General features: G+C 38.9%; 1 long non-coding RNA gene across 1 annotated transcript; it reads right to left on the bottom strand.

Moving 5' to 3' along the window:
- Window positions 1-5,083: 5,083 nt before the first annotated feature.
- LOC117812042 lies at window positions 5,084-6,262 on the bottom strand. Its single transcript, XR_004631119.1, has 3 exons — window positions 6,104-6,262; window positions 5,684-5,764; window positions 5,084-5,420 (listed from the first exon to the last, which is right to left on the bottom strand). It is a non-coding gene; the product is annotated as an uncharacterized LOC117812042 (long non-coding RNA).
- Window positions 6,263-8,733: the final 2,471 nt, after the last annotated feature.

The raw sequence follows: 8,733 nt of genomic DNA, 5'->3' as shown, positions 1-8,733 counted from the left end.
ATCAATAAAACTGAGTAGATAAATAAAAAAAACTTCAAGTTAATTAAATAATTAAAAATTAAAATCAATATTAAAGTTAAAAGTAAAGTAATAAAATTGTAAATCTTACATAAAAGCCAAACTGAATAAATATGTTTTTAGTTCACGTTTAAAAGTCACAATATGTTCACCTTATCAAAATAAACTGTGTTAGCTGTTAAAGGGGAAGACTGAGCTGAAATTAACTCTTACAGCCATCACTGTGTCCGCCAGATTGTTGCTTATAATGAGATGCAAAAACATAAGTCAGTGACTCTTACATAAGAGACCTGAACAGCTGATCAGTGCACTGCAAGCAGCAGAGCCACCGCGAATAGTGCAAAGATGTATGAGCTTTAGAACAGCAATGTAAAGTGCTGACAAGTTTCCAAATACAGTGCACACTTGAGCAGTGTTTTGGTTGAAGTTTGTTAAAAACTAACTAGCTTAGGTGCAAGGGTTGAACTTGTCTGTAGCGGTTGTTAGCTCAGCTTACATTACGGCTCTCCAACTAGTTTATCATTGCTTATTATTGACAAGTATCTCACACAACCCCATTTAAAAAACACTGAACAGTACATTCAAGTTCTTGATTTAGGGTAATCTGATTTTAATAAACCTCAAAAGTAAATTTTGCTTACCCAATTGTCAGACTGTTTACTCATTACAAGCATTTTAGGTATTTTTTCTTTAACTTGTTATATTTTATAATAAGAGGTTTATCTGCACTCGTCATGTTAAAGTGGCTTAAACTAAGTTAAGTGAGATATTTTTTTGTCACTGTAAATAGAACACAAATACTTGCTTAGAGTCAAGTTTTTGCAGTGTATGTGTTGGCTTTAAGGGGGAAACTGTGGTTTCATTTCACAACCTTGTTCAAATAGCTTGATCATCTTAACAACTGTCTGAGGTTTGATTGTCCAAATATTAAGTTACAGTCCAAAGTGTTGATGGATTTAAAGGAACTAAAAAAGGGAAAGAGAAAACATAGAGGAATATCTTATCCCACAAATTGTACAGTTAGCATACAATACATCATGTAAGAAATTACAGTGACTGGGAGGACTCTTTAATTGTGCAGAGACATGTAAGATCAACTGTACTTTATGGCACATGCAAGATTCTGGAGACTCCGAGCAACAGGCTTTTCCCATAAGAGAGAGGTTCAATGAGCGTAAGATTCCATAACTCTATCATTAACGCAGAGTTATTTACAGCTCGGGTCACAGTGAGTAAATCAGGATAATTAGTTCCTCTCACACCACGTCTTAACAAAGTCTCCCCTGTCATTTAAGGTTGACTGTACTGAGGAGCATCCAACAAGTTGCTCATTTACAATTAACAAATAGAGTAAATGATTTAACCAACGTAATGAGAGCTCGCAACATCGACTTTGGGTCCAGGTGATGATTTAGTCTCTTACTTTGAAAAGGGTTTAAAATACTTTTCAATTATTTATTTTACAACTTGTGACATGAGGAGTTAACTCTCTTTAAGTCAAAAACATGCTTCCCACCTTGCCTTATAATCAAACAACTTATCTCCCATCATGAATGAATCTATCTGATTATTAATAGTCCAATCTAAACCCCTCAGAAGCTTAAGACCACAGTGTAGCCAATGGCCGAGATTGAAGCATATAAAAGGAAAGGTGATCATTTTCTTCAGGTGTTTATGCTTCCAAGAAGTTGAATCCTAACTATTGATCACCTGACATTAGCATCATCATGAGACTGATGTCGCTGTTTTTTCTTCTTAACATTGAAACTCGTGAATTGCCGTAGCATTTTGTCAGACACTTGCATCGTCCTTCTTGTTTGGTAATAATAAAAATGTTAATTATAATTGTGTGCACTACTCAGCTTTGTGATTAGAAACCTGCAAAGCATTTACAATTTCATTTTTGTGTTTTGTGTTAATGAGCTACATCCTGCAAAACTGAGACTGAACAAGTTAAACATTATAATGATGAAAAAGGGGGATAATGTGTTATTTAGAGTCCTGACAGGATGAGCAAGACCGCAACGTGAAGCAGAGGATGTTACTCCACTTCATGCCCACTAACTGTCATTGTTTTCCTACTCTCAAAACTAGCCGGGAACAGAATCTGACATTTTTGCCACAGTCTTTACAGATTTAAAATGCTAATTGAAGAGTACAATTTTTGCATCAGTGTTAACAGGCAGAGGTGAAACATGCTGGACTCCTTCCCGCAAATTGATTTGACATGATGTGTATGATCAGGTTGTCCCTGAAGTCTCTTGTTGTTGAGAATCAATCATTGTGGGTTTTAGCCAATCAAAATCAAGTATTTAACGCAGCTGGGTAAATATAACACCTTACAAAACTAAGGAAAAAAAAACATTACATGTCATATTAGCTTATCAGCGTTAGCTTAGTTATTTGTTTTTTTCCTGTCAATTGGCCTACATTCCCACAATACCTAAGTCTTACAGATACTGTATGCAAATACGGTCATGGATTGTCTTGTTTCCTTAGCACAGCAACTCTTAATACAAGGTATACAGTCAATGTCAGCTCACACTGTGTGTTGCTTTTAGCTCTATCGCAGAACTTAGTCTAATGACATTCTTTAATGTAGATCAAGTTCAGCTAAAGGCTAAGCTTGAGTTGCATAAAACCATACTTGGAGATTAAGATTTTGTATCTGCACACAGCCTTGTGCATTACACCATAATAGTACTGTAGTGGGATGGTGTGGTGGGAATGGATGCTTCCTCAGCCAAACAGGCTTTAAAATATCTTATCACCAGAGAACATTCAGAGAAATTATGTTAAGAACAGAACCAAAATGTTCACTTCAGTTCAACCAACTGTTCCTGAATTGGACTGAATGATGCTGACAATAGTGAAGTGCTGTTGTGTCACCCAGTGATGAATGGACACTTATCCACAAGGAAATGTCACATATTATTACTTAAGTTCCCAAAAGTCCAAGATAACCCTCCGGCTCTAAAGAGAGCCAGTTTACCCTCACATCTGTTTTAATGAGCTCTCTTGGCTTGCTGTGCTCCTACAACACTTGCTGTGGCTTCTCATATTCTACAAGCAGCCGTGGCAGCCTCCTCTCACTACGCCTGCTTTTCTAGTATGTTAAGTTTTCTGCACTTCTGCAGAGAAACCACGACTCCATCCTAACACAGACTCAAACTTTGCAAGCTGAAGGAAAAAACTAAAACCCATCCTGAGGTGAAGGGACACGCTCACTCATTTTCTTCCATTTCAGCCTCTGCTCTGTCTGGTCCTAAGCCAAGACCAATGGCTCCTATTAGTGAGTGTGGCAGGCCAGCTGACAGGCTAGTCAATATCCATGAGAAGGCCACTTCATTAATGATCCCTGCTTGCTCAGAGAGATGGAGGGGCCAGAGAGGGTGGCCTCTGACAGGCCTCACAGAAACGTGAAGTGGATTGGACTTTATTTTCAGAGAGAGGGTTAGATGTACGTATATTGTAGAGAAAGAGCACTGTGAGGCAAAGAGTGACACGAACGATTACAGAGTTCATCCAAAAAATAACACATTTATCTAACATTCTCTGCAACGTTGTCCAACATTCAATAAATTATTCTCATTCAAGTCAGTGGTAGCATGTAGCATCTCATGTTTTTAAGACAAGGTGAACATGCACAAATCTAATATGCTGCTGCAGAGCTGATGCATTGGTGTCTAAACATTTCTTCCATGCTTGTTTCAAATTGAAGAACCGACGTGTTTTCCTTAGCACAAATAGCAGTTGCGTAGCAATGGGTGTGCAATGGTGTGCCGTTTCCACCCACTGTGGCAGCTGGCACACCTAAAAAAAAGAAGAAAGATTTAGTCCTAGATTTAAGCAAGTGTTGTGTATTTATAATATTTGTAAATGTTATTATGCTGCTGAATCACTTCTGTATTCTGTGCTGCATGCGGAATGGAAAACTACTATTTAGTTTGTATTAATATCTGAGTTAAATAGTGCTGATGCATTTCATGACTTTGGCATGGGCCACTTTGACGTTCTTGTTAATAAAAGGCTGCTACCGGTGTAGCTGCAGGTCACAGGTACATCATCATGCTGTATGTTTGGTGGCAGTAGTTCAGTCCATAGGGACTTGGCTTGGGAACCGGAGGGTTACTGGTTCAAGTCCCAGCATTGAACCAAGTTTGGCAATAAGATGAGTTGCTGAAGAGTTGTTGGTTCATTTGCCTGGGCACTGCCAATGTGCCCCTGAGCAAAACACATAACCCCCAACTGATTAGGTGGTGCTGGTTGATGGTAGCCTCCTCACCCTGGCATCTCTCCATAAGTGCATGTCTATAGCATGTTTTTGCATGAGTGTACTGTATGTACAAAAAAAATCATGTGTAGCATGATCACAACCCCCCCCCCCCCCCCCCCCCCCCCCAACAAAAATACAAAAAACGCCAGTGTAAAACTCTAATATCCCCAATTGGGATTAATAAAGTACATATTGTTTGTTTTTTAATTTAAGTATACAGTAAATACGGATAAAGTCATATATTACACCTACACTGTAGTTTTCTTTTCATATACATATCAAACAATTTAGTGTGTATCCATTGTTGTATTAATAAGTTAAAAAAAAGTCTTAGATTGTTTGGGCTTGAGCATAAAAATGTAAGGCTTGAACTGATGGCACACCCAGTGGCACAAAAAAAGTGGCACACCCAGTGTTTCTGATGCACAACCAATGTGTCTCTCTACTGGCTACACTAGTGCTACAGAAGCTCAATCCTCACTTAAAGTCAGTGCCATTTGTCCATTGTCTAACTCTTCATTCATTTTAAGCAACTCAACTTTTCAGCATTCATAGAATCCAATGCTGTTTGTCTTGTTTTATATTTATTTCTAAAACAAACAGATTGTCACCATAAGAGTAACAGGGGAATCGTACAGGAGAGATGCTCTGTAACTGTATCAAAATGTTTTTAATCTTACTTGACAGTGATGAAAAAATAACCGGAAAAGAAAGTTAAAATCACACACTGTATTACTTGAAATTTGTTTTTATGTAAAGATAATGCTTAATCATTTACCGTCCATCCTGCAGCTGCTGTCTGAAGCAAACACCAGGATCAGTTTCAAAACTTTTAGAACTTATTATTCATTATTTATACAGTATATCTGATATTGATTATAAGCAAGTTTACACAATGTCTGGAATGAGAGGATTCACTACCTTTGCCGTCACTGAAATGCTGTGATGGAACTGAATAGGAAAACCTCTTGGAAGTGATCCTCTCCAGAACTGATTAGACAGCAAATGCTTAGTTGGATTCTTGTTTGCTCATGAGTTGAAAAGTAAATGCTCCACCTCAAAAAAATCAGTCCGGCGCTCTGCAACTTTATCCCAGGCTGCATCCTCCCAGCCGGCACTGCTGAGCCTGTCGGGGATTGTAGCAGAATGAGAGGGAATTACAGAGGTTTGGTAGCTTGTGGGATTGCAGCAGCGATACGGTTTCCTAGAAGCAATAATACTGTGTGCGGCACTCGCTGGCAGTACATCCTGTATTGAAAGAGAAACTGATAAACCATTTCAGTGGATCACAAGTCGTTTAGATAAGTTGCTCTTTGCGGGCCTTCGGTGAACACACATCCGTTTTCCCACACACACACACACACAAACACAACTCAGACACACACTCACCTGCCTTTAGCCCTTGTTTTCTGTCATGTTGCTGCGTTCGTCGGCAGGTGTGTGGTTCCAGGGCGAAATGATGTTCCTGCCCTGGACGACACAGGAGAGCTATCTGTGTAATAGAATTATCTGGAGAGGCCACTCAAAATTAACATAATATGGACTCAAAATGTAAATTGTCTTTCTGTGAATTGTAATGTGCGTGTGAATCTGCTCTCTTGCTCCTCTCTGTCTTATCATCCTCTCTCTCTCTCTCCCCCTCACACACACTCTCACACACACACACATTTTCTTCCTTATTTCCTGTTTCTAGGACCTGATAAAAATCCTCTGTGTTGATGTGGGCACACACACTTCCACACATTTTGGGTGCAAATACTTGAGAGGTGTGTGTTCCGCTGACACGTGCGAAGCTAAATGCCAACGTACCATTTAAGAGAGAAAGGGCAGCAGCACATCCAACCTTTGTAGTGTGTCATTCAGCGGTGTTCACAGCCGTTCACATATAAAAATGAGGTCTCCTCTGTCCCGGGGAGCAGCGGATACCTTTCACCCCGTCAGGCGAAGGAGGGGAGGGGATGTTAACAACTGCTCAGACATCTGTCGGATGAAGAGAGAGGTGACAAGCTAAAAAAGGATGCTTTTTTTACTCCTCTATTTCTCTTTCTTTAATTTAATCATTTTGATATGTTTGAAAATAAATCTTACTTTTCTTCACCACAATTTCTTTCTCAACACTTATTCCACATGCAATTTCATCCCCTACTTTTTCCTTGTTTCCTGCTTCCTTGCCTCCTCCTTTCTTGTCATACTGTGATGATGAGCACTTTCAGGGTGTTCAAGTATTGCATTTAGCCATTCAGAGAGTTTGATAAAGCTACAATCTTCCCCCCGCCTTGGAATTACACGGCAAAAGGGAAAAGGCCACCTCTTTGTCACTAAATGCCTCTCCCATTCATTCACATGACAGCAAAGTAGTATGTCTTTTCCCACGGTAAAATGCCAGATTTGAAAGCCCTCTTTTTTCGATTAATGTTTAGAGTACGGCTGCATGCCATCTGTAATCCAGAAAGTATTTTACAGTCAAATAAGAGCCACTTTCATTGAGGGGGAAGTGTCAAGGGACAGTATACCTCTACCCTTTACATATGCTGTAGACTCATCTGGAAGTTTTTTGAATATGAAAGAGGCTTCAGAGTATACCAGGGAGCCATAAAATACAACATTGTTAGCAAAAACTTTTATAGCATTATGTTTCACCAGATGAAAACTAAAACTTAATACACCATTCTCAAAAAGAAACCTTGAACGTTGAACATAAAAGCTTTGTGGGAACTTATGGAAAACAGCTACGAGTGTGTGGATATTAGCTTTTTTATTATTAGTTTATATTAGCAATATTTGCAATAGAGGCTCTGACAGATGGCTGACCAGAGACACAACAGACAGGAAGTAGTGAGACTTCAACAACAAAGACACCAAATCAGACACTCTCCTGCATGTTTACATGGACGTGTTTAAAACTTAACTCTTGTTCAACAATCAGAGAATAACGTCTTATGTCATTATTTGACTGGTTAGGTTTCTTTAGCGCTGCTCCCTCCCACCCTCTCTCTCTCTTTCTCTCCCTCTCTCTCTCTTTCTCTCTTTATCTCTCTCTTTCTCTCTTTATCTCTCTCTTTCTCTCTCTATCTCTCTCTATCTTTAGCTCTCAGAAGCTTTAGGTTAGAAATACGACTGTAGATCTGCTTTATCATAAACCAATTGGTGTCTTTGATTCTATAGAACAAAAAATAATAATAATGGACATTTGTTTTAAAGCACAAGGTATTAAAATGTATCTTTTTGACAAACTTATGTTGTACCGCTTGAAATATTGGGAGTTCACCTGCTCAAGTATGTAGTATTCAATATTGCAGAAGAATCTTCATTTTAATTTGGAGCTGTCAAGAGAGATATTGGTATGCTATCGACTCATGCTTAACTGATTTAGCAGCAACTTCACCCATACATCAGCACTAGACGCCAATCATCATAGAAGACAGCTTATCTATGAGAGAAATCATCAGATACTTTTAGTTTAAATTAGTCGTTCATGTTGATGATAAGTTTACCAGCTATTGCAAGCATTGGAAGCTAATCTAGGCACGTGCAGGATGCTAGCTTTGCTTTGTTTTTGGCAATAGCAGTATTTTGACCAGAGTTAGCATTAACAATTCAGGTTTGGTATTAAGAAGTCATTTAGTTCTGAGACTGTCGCAGCAATGCTACATTGTTTATTGGGTTACTTGTAACCATAGGCTTAGTCTGTTTTACTGCATTTGGTGGTAGTATGTAGTATGACTGTTCTGTTGGATCTGTTCTGCAGTATGCTGGGTTAGGCATCGCCCTATTTCTAGTTTCCAGTCCGGAAAGCGGAAGTAACAATGGCCAAGCTGATCACGAAACTTCTTCTTTAGCATCACTTCTTATTATAAAAGTTAAGAAGTAGTTCATATGGAATTTGAGAATTTTCACAGCATGTAAAACCTTGCCCCCTGTTCAAAAAAGAAAAAGAAAACGCCAAACGTTAGCGCTGTGCATTGTGGGAAACATTACACAAGGGAGACTGGTCCACTTGCATACTGAGATATTTTCCCAAATCAGCACGATATTGTGGTAGTTTTGATATACTGCAGATTTTGCTCTTGTTCAAAAGCTACATACTGAATTTTAGCCAAATCAATACTGCTAGTATAGTAAGCGGTTTTCGATTTAGCAGGAGGTGCACCTGGTCACAACAGTCAGGGTCAGTAATGTGACACCGAATGTACTTTAGAAATGTTGGTATTTTTCGACCTTTGAATTCAAAAAGTATGTCTGTGTCACTGTGTGAGAGCAGAGAGAGAGTGTAGTATGAAGAAAAGCTCTATACAAGAAAAATGTAGCTCCGTCTTGCACATTTGTGAAAAACTGAAGGTGTTTCTCAGTTCTTCAGGTTTTTAGAAAAAAATCACAAACAGCTGATGTCTTTGTCTCACTGTCTTAACTCTCCCTGTTTTTCTCTCTGTCTTGTTGTG

This window comes from Notolabrus celidotus, chromosome 4 (assembly GCF_009762535.1).
Source record: "Notolabrus celidotus isolate fNotCel1 chromosome 4, fNotCel1.pri, whole genome shotgun sequence".
NCBI classification, from domain to species: domain Eukaryota; kingdom Metazoa; phylum Chordata; class Actinopteri; order Labriformes; family Labridae; genus Notolabrus; species Notolabrus celidotus.
This window is presented reverse-complemented; position numbering and strand designations above follow the sequence as displayed.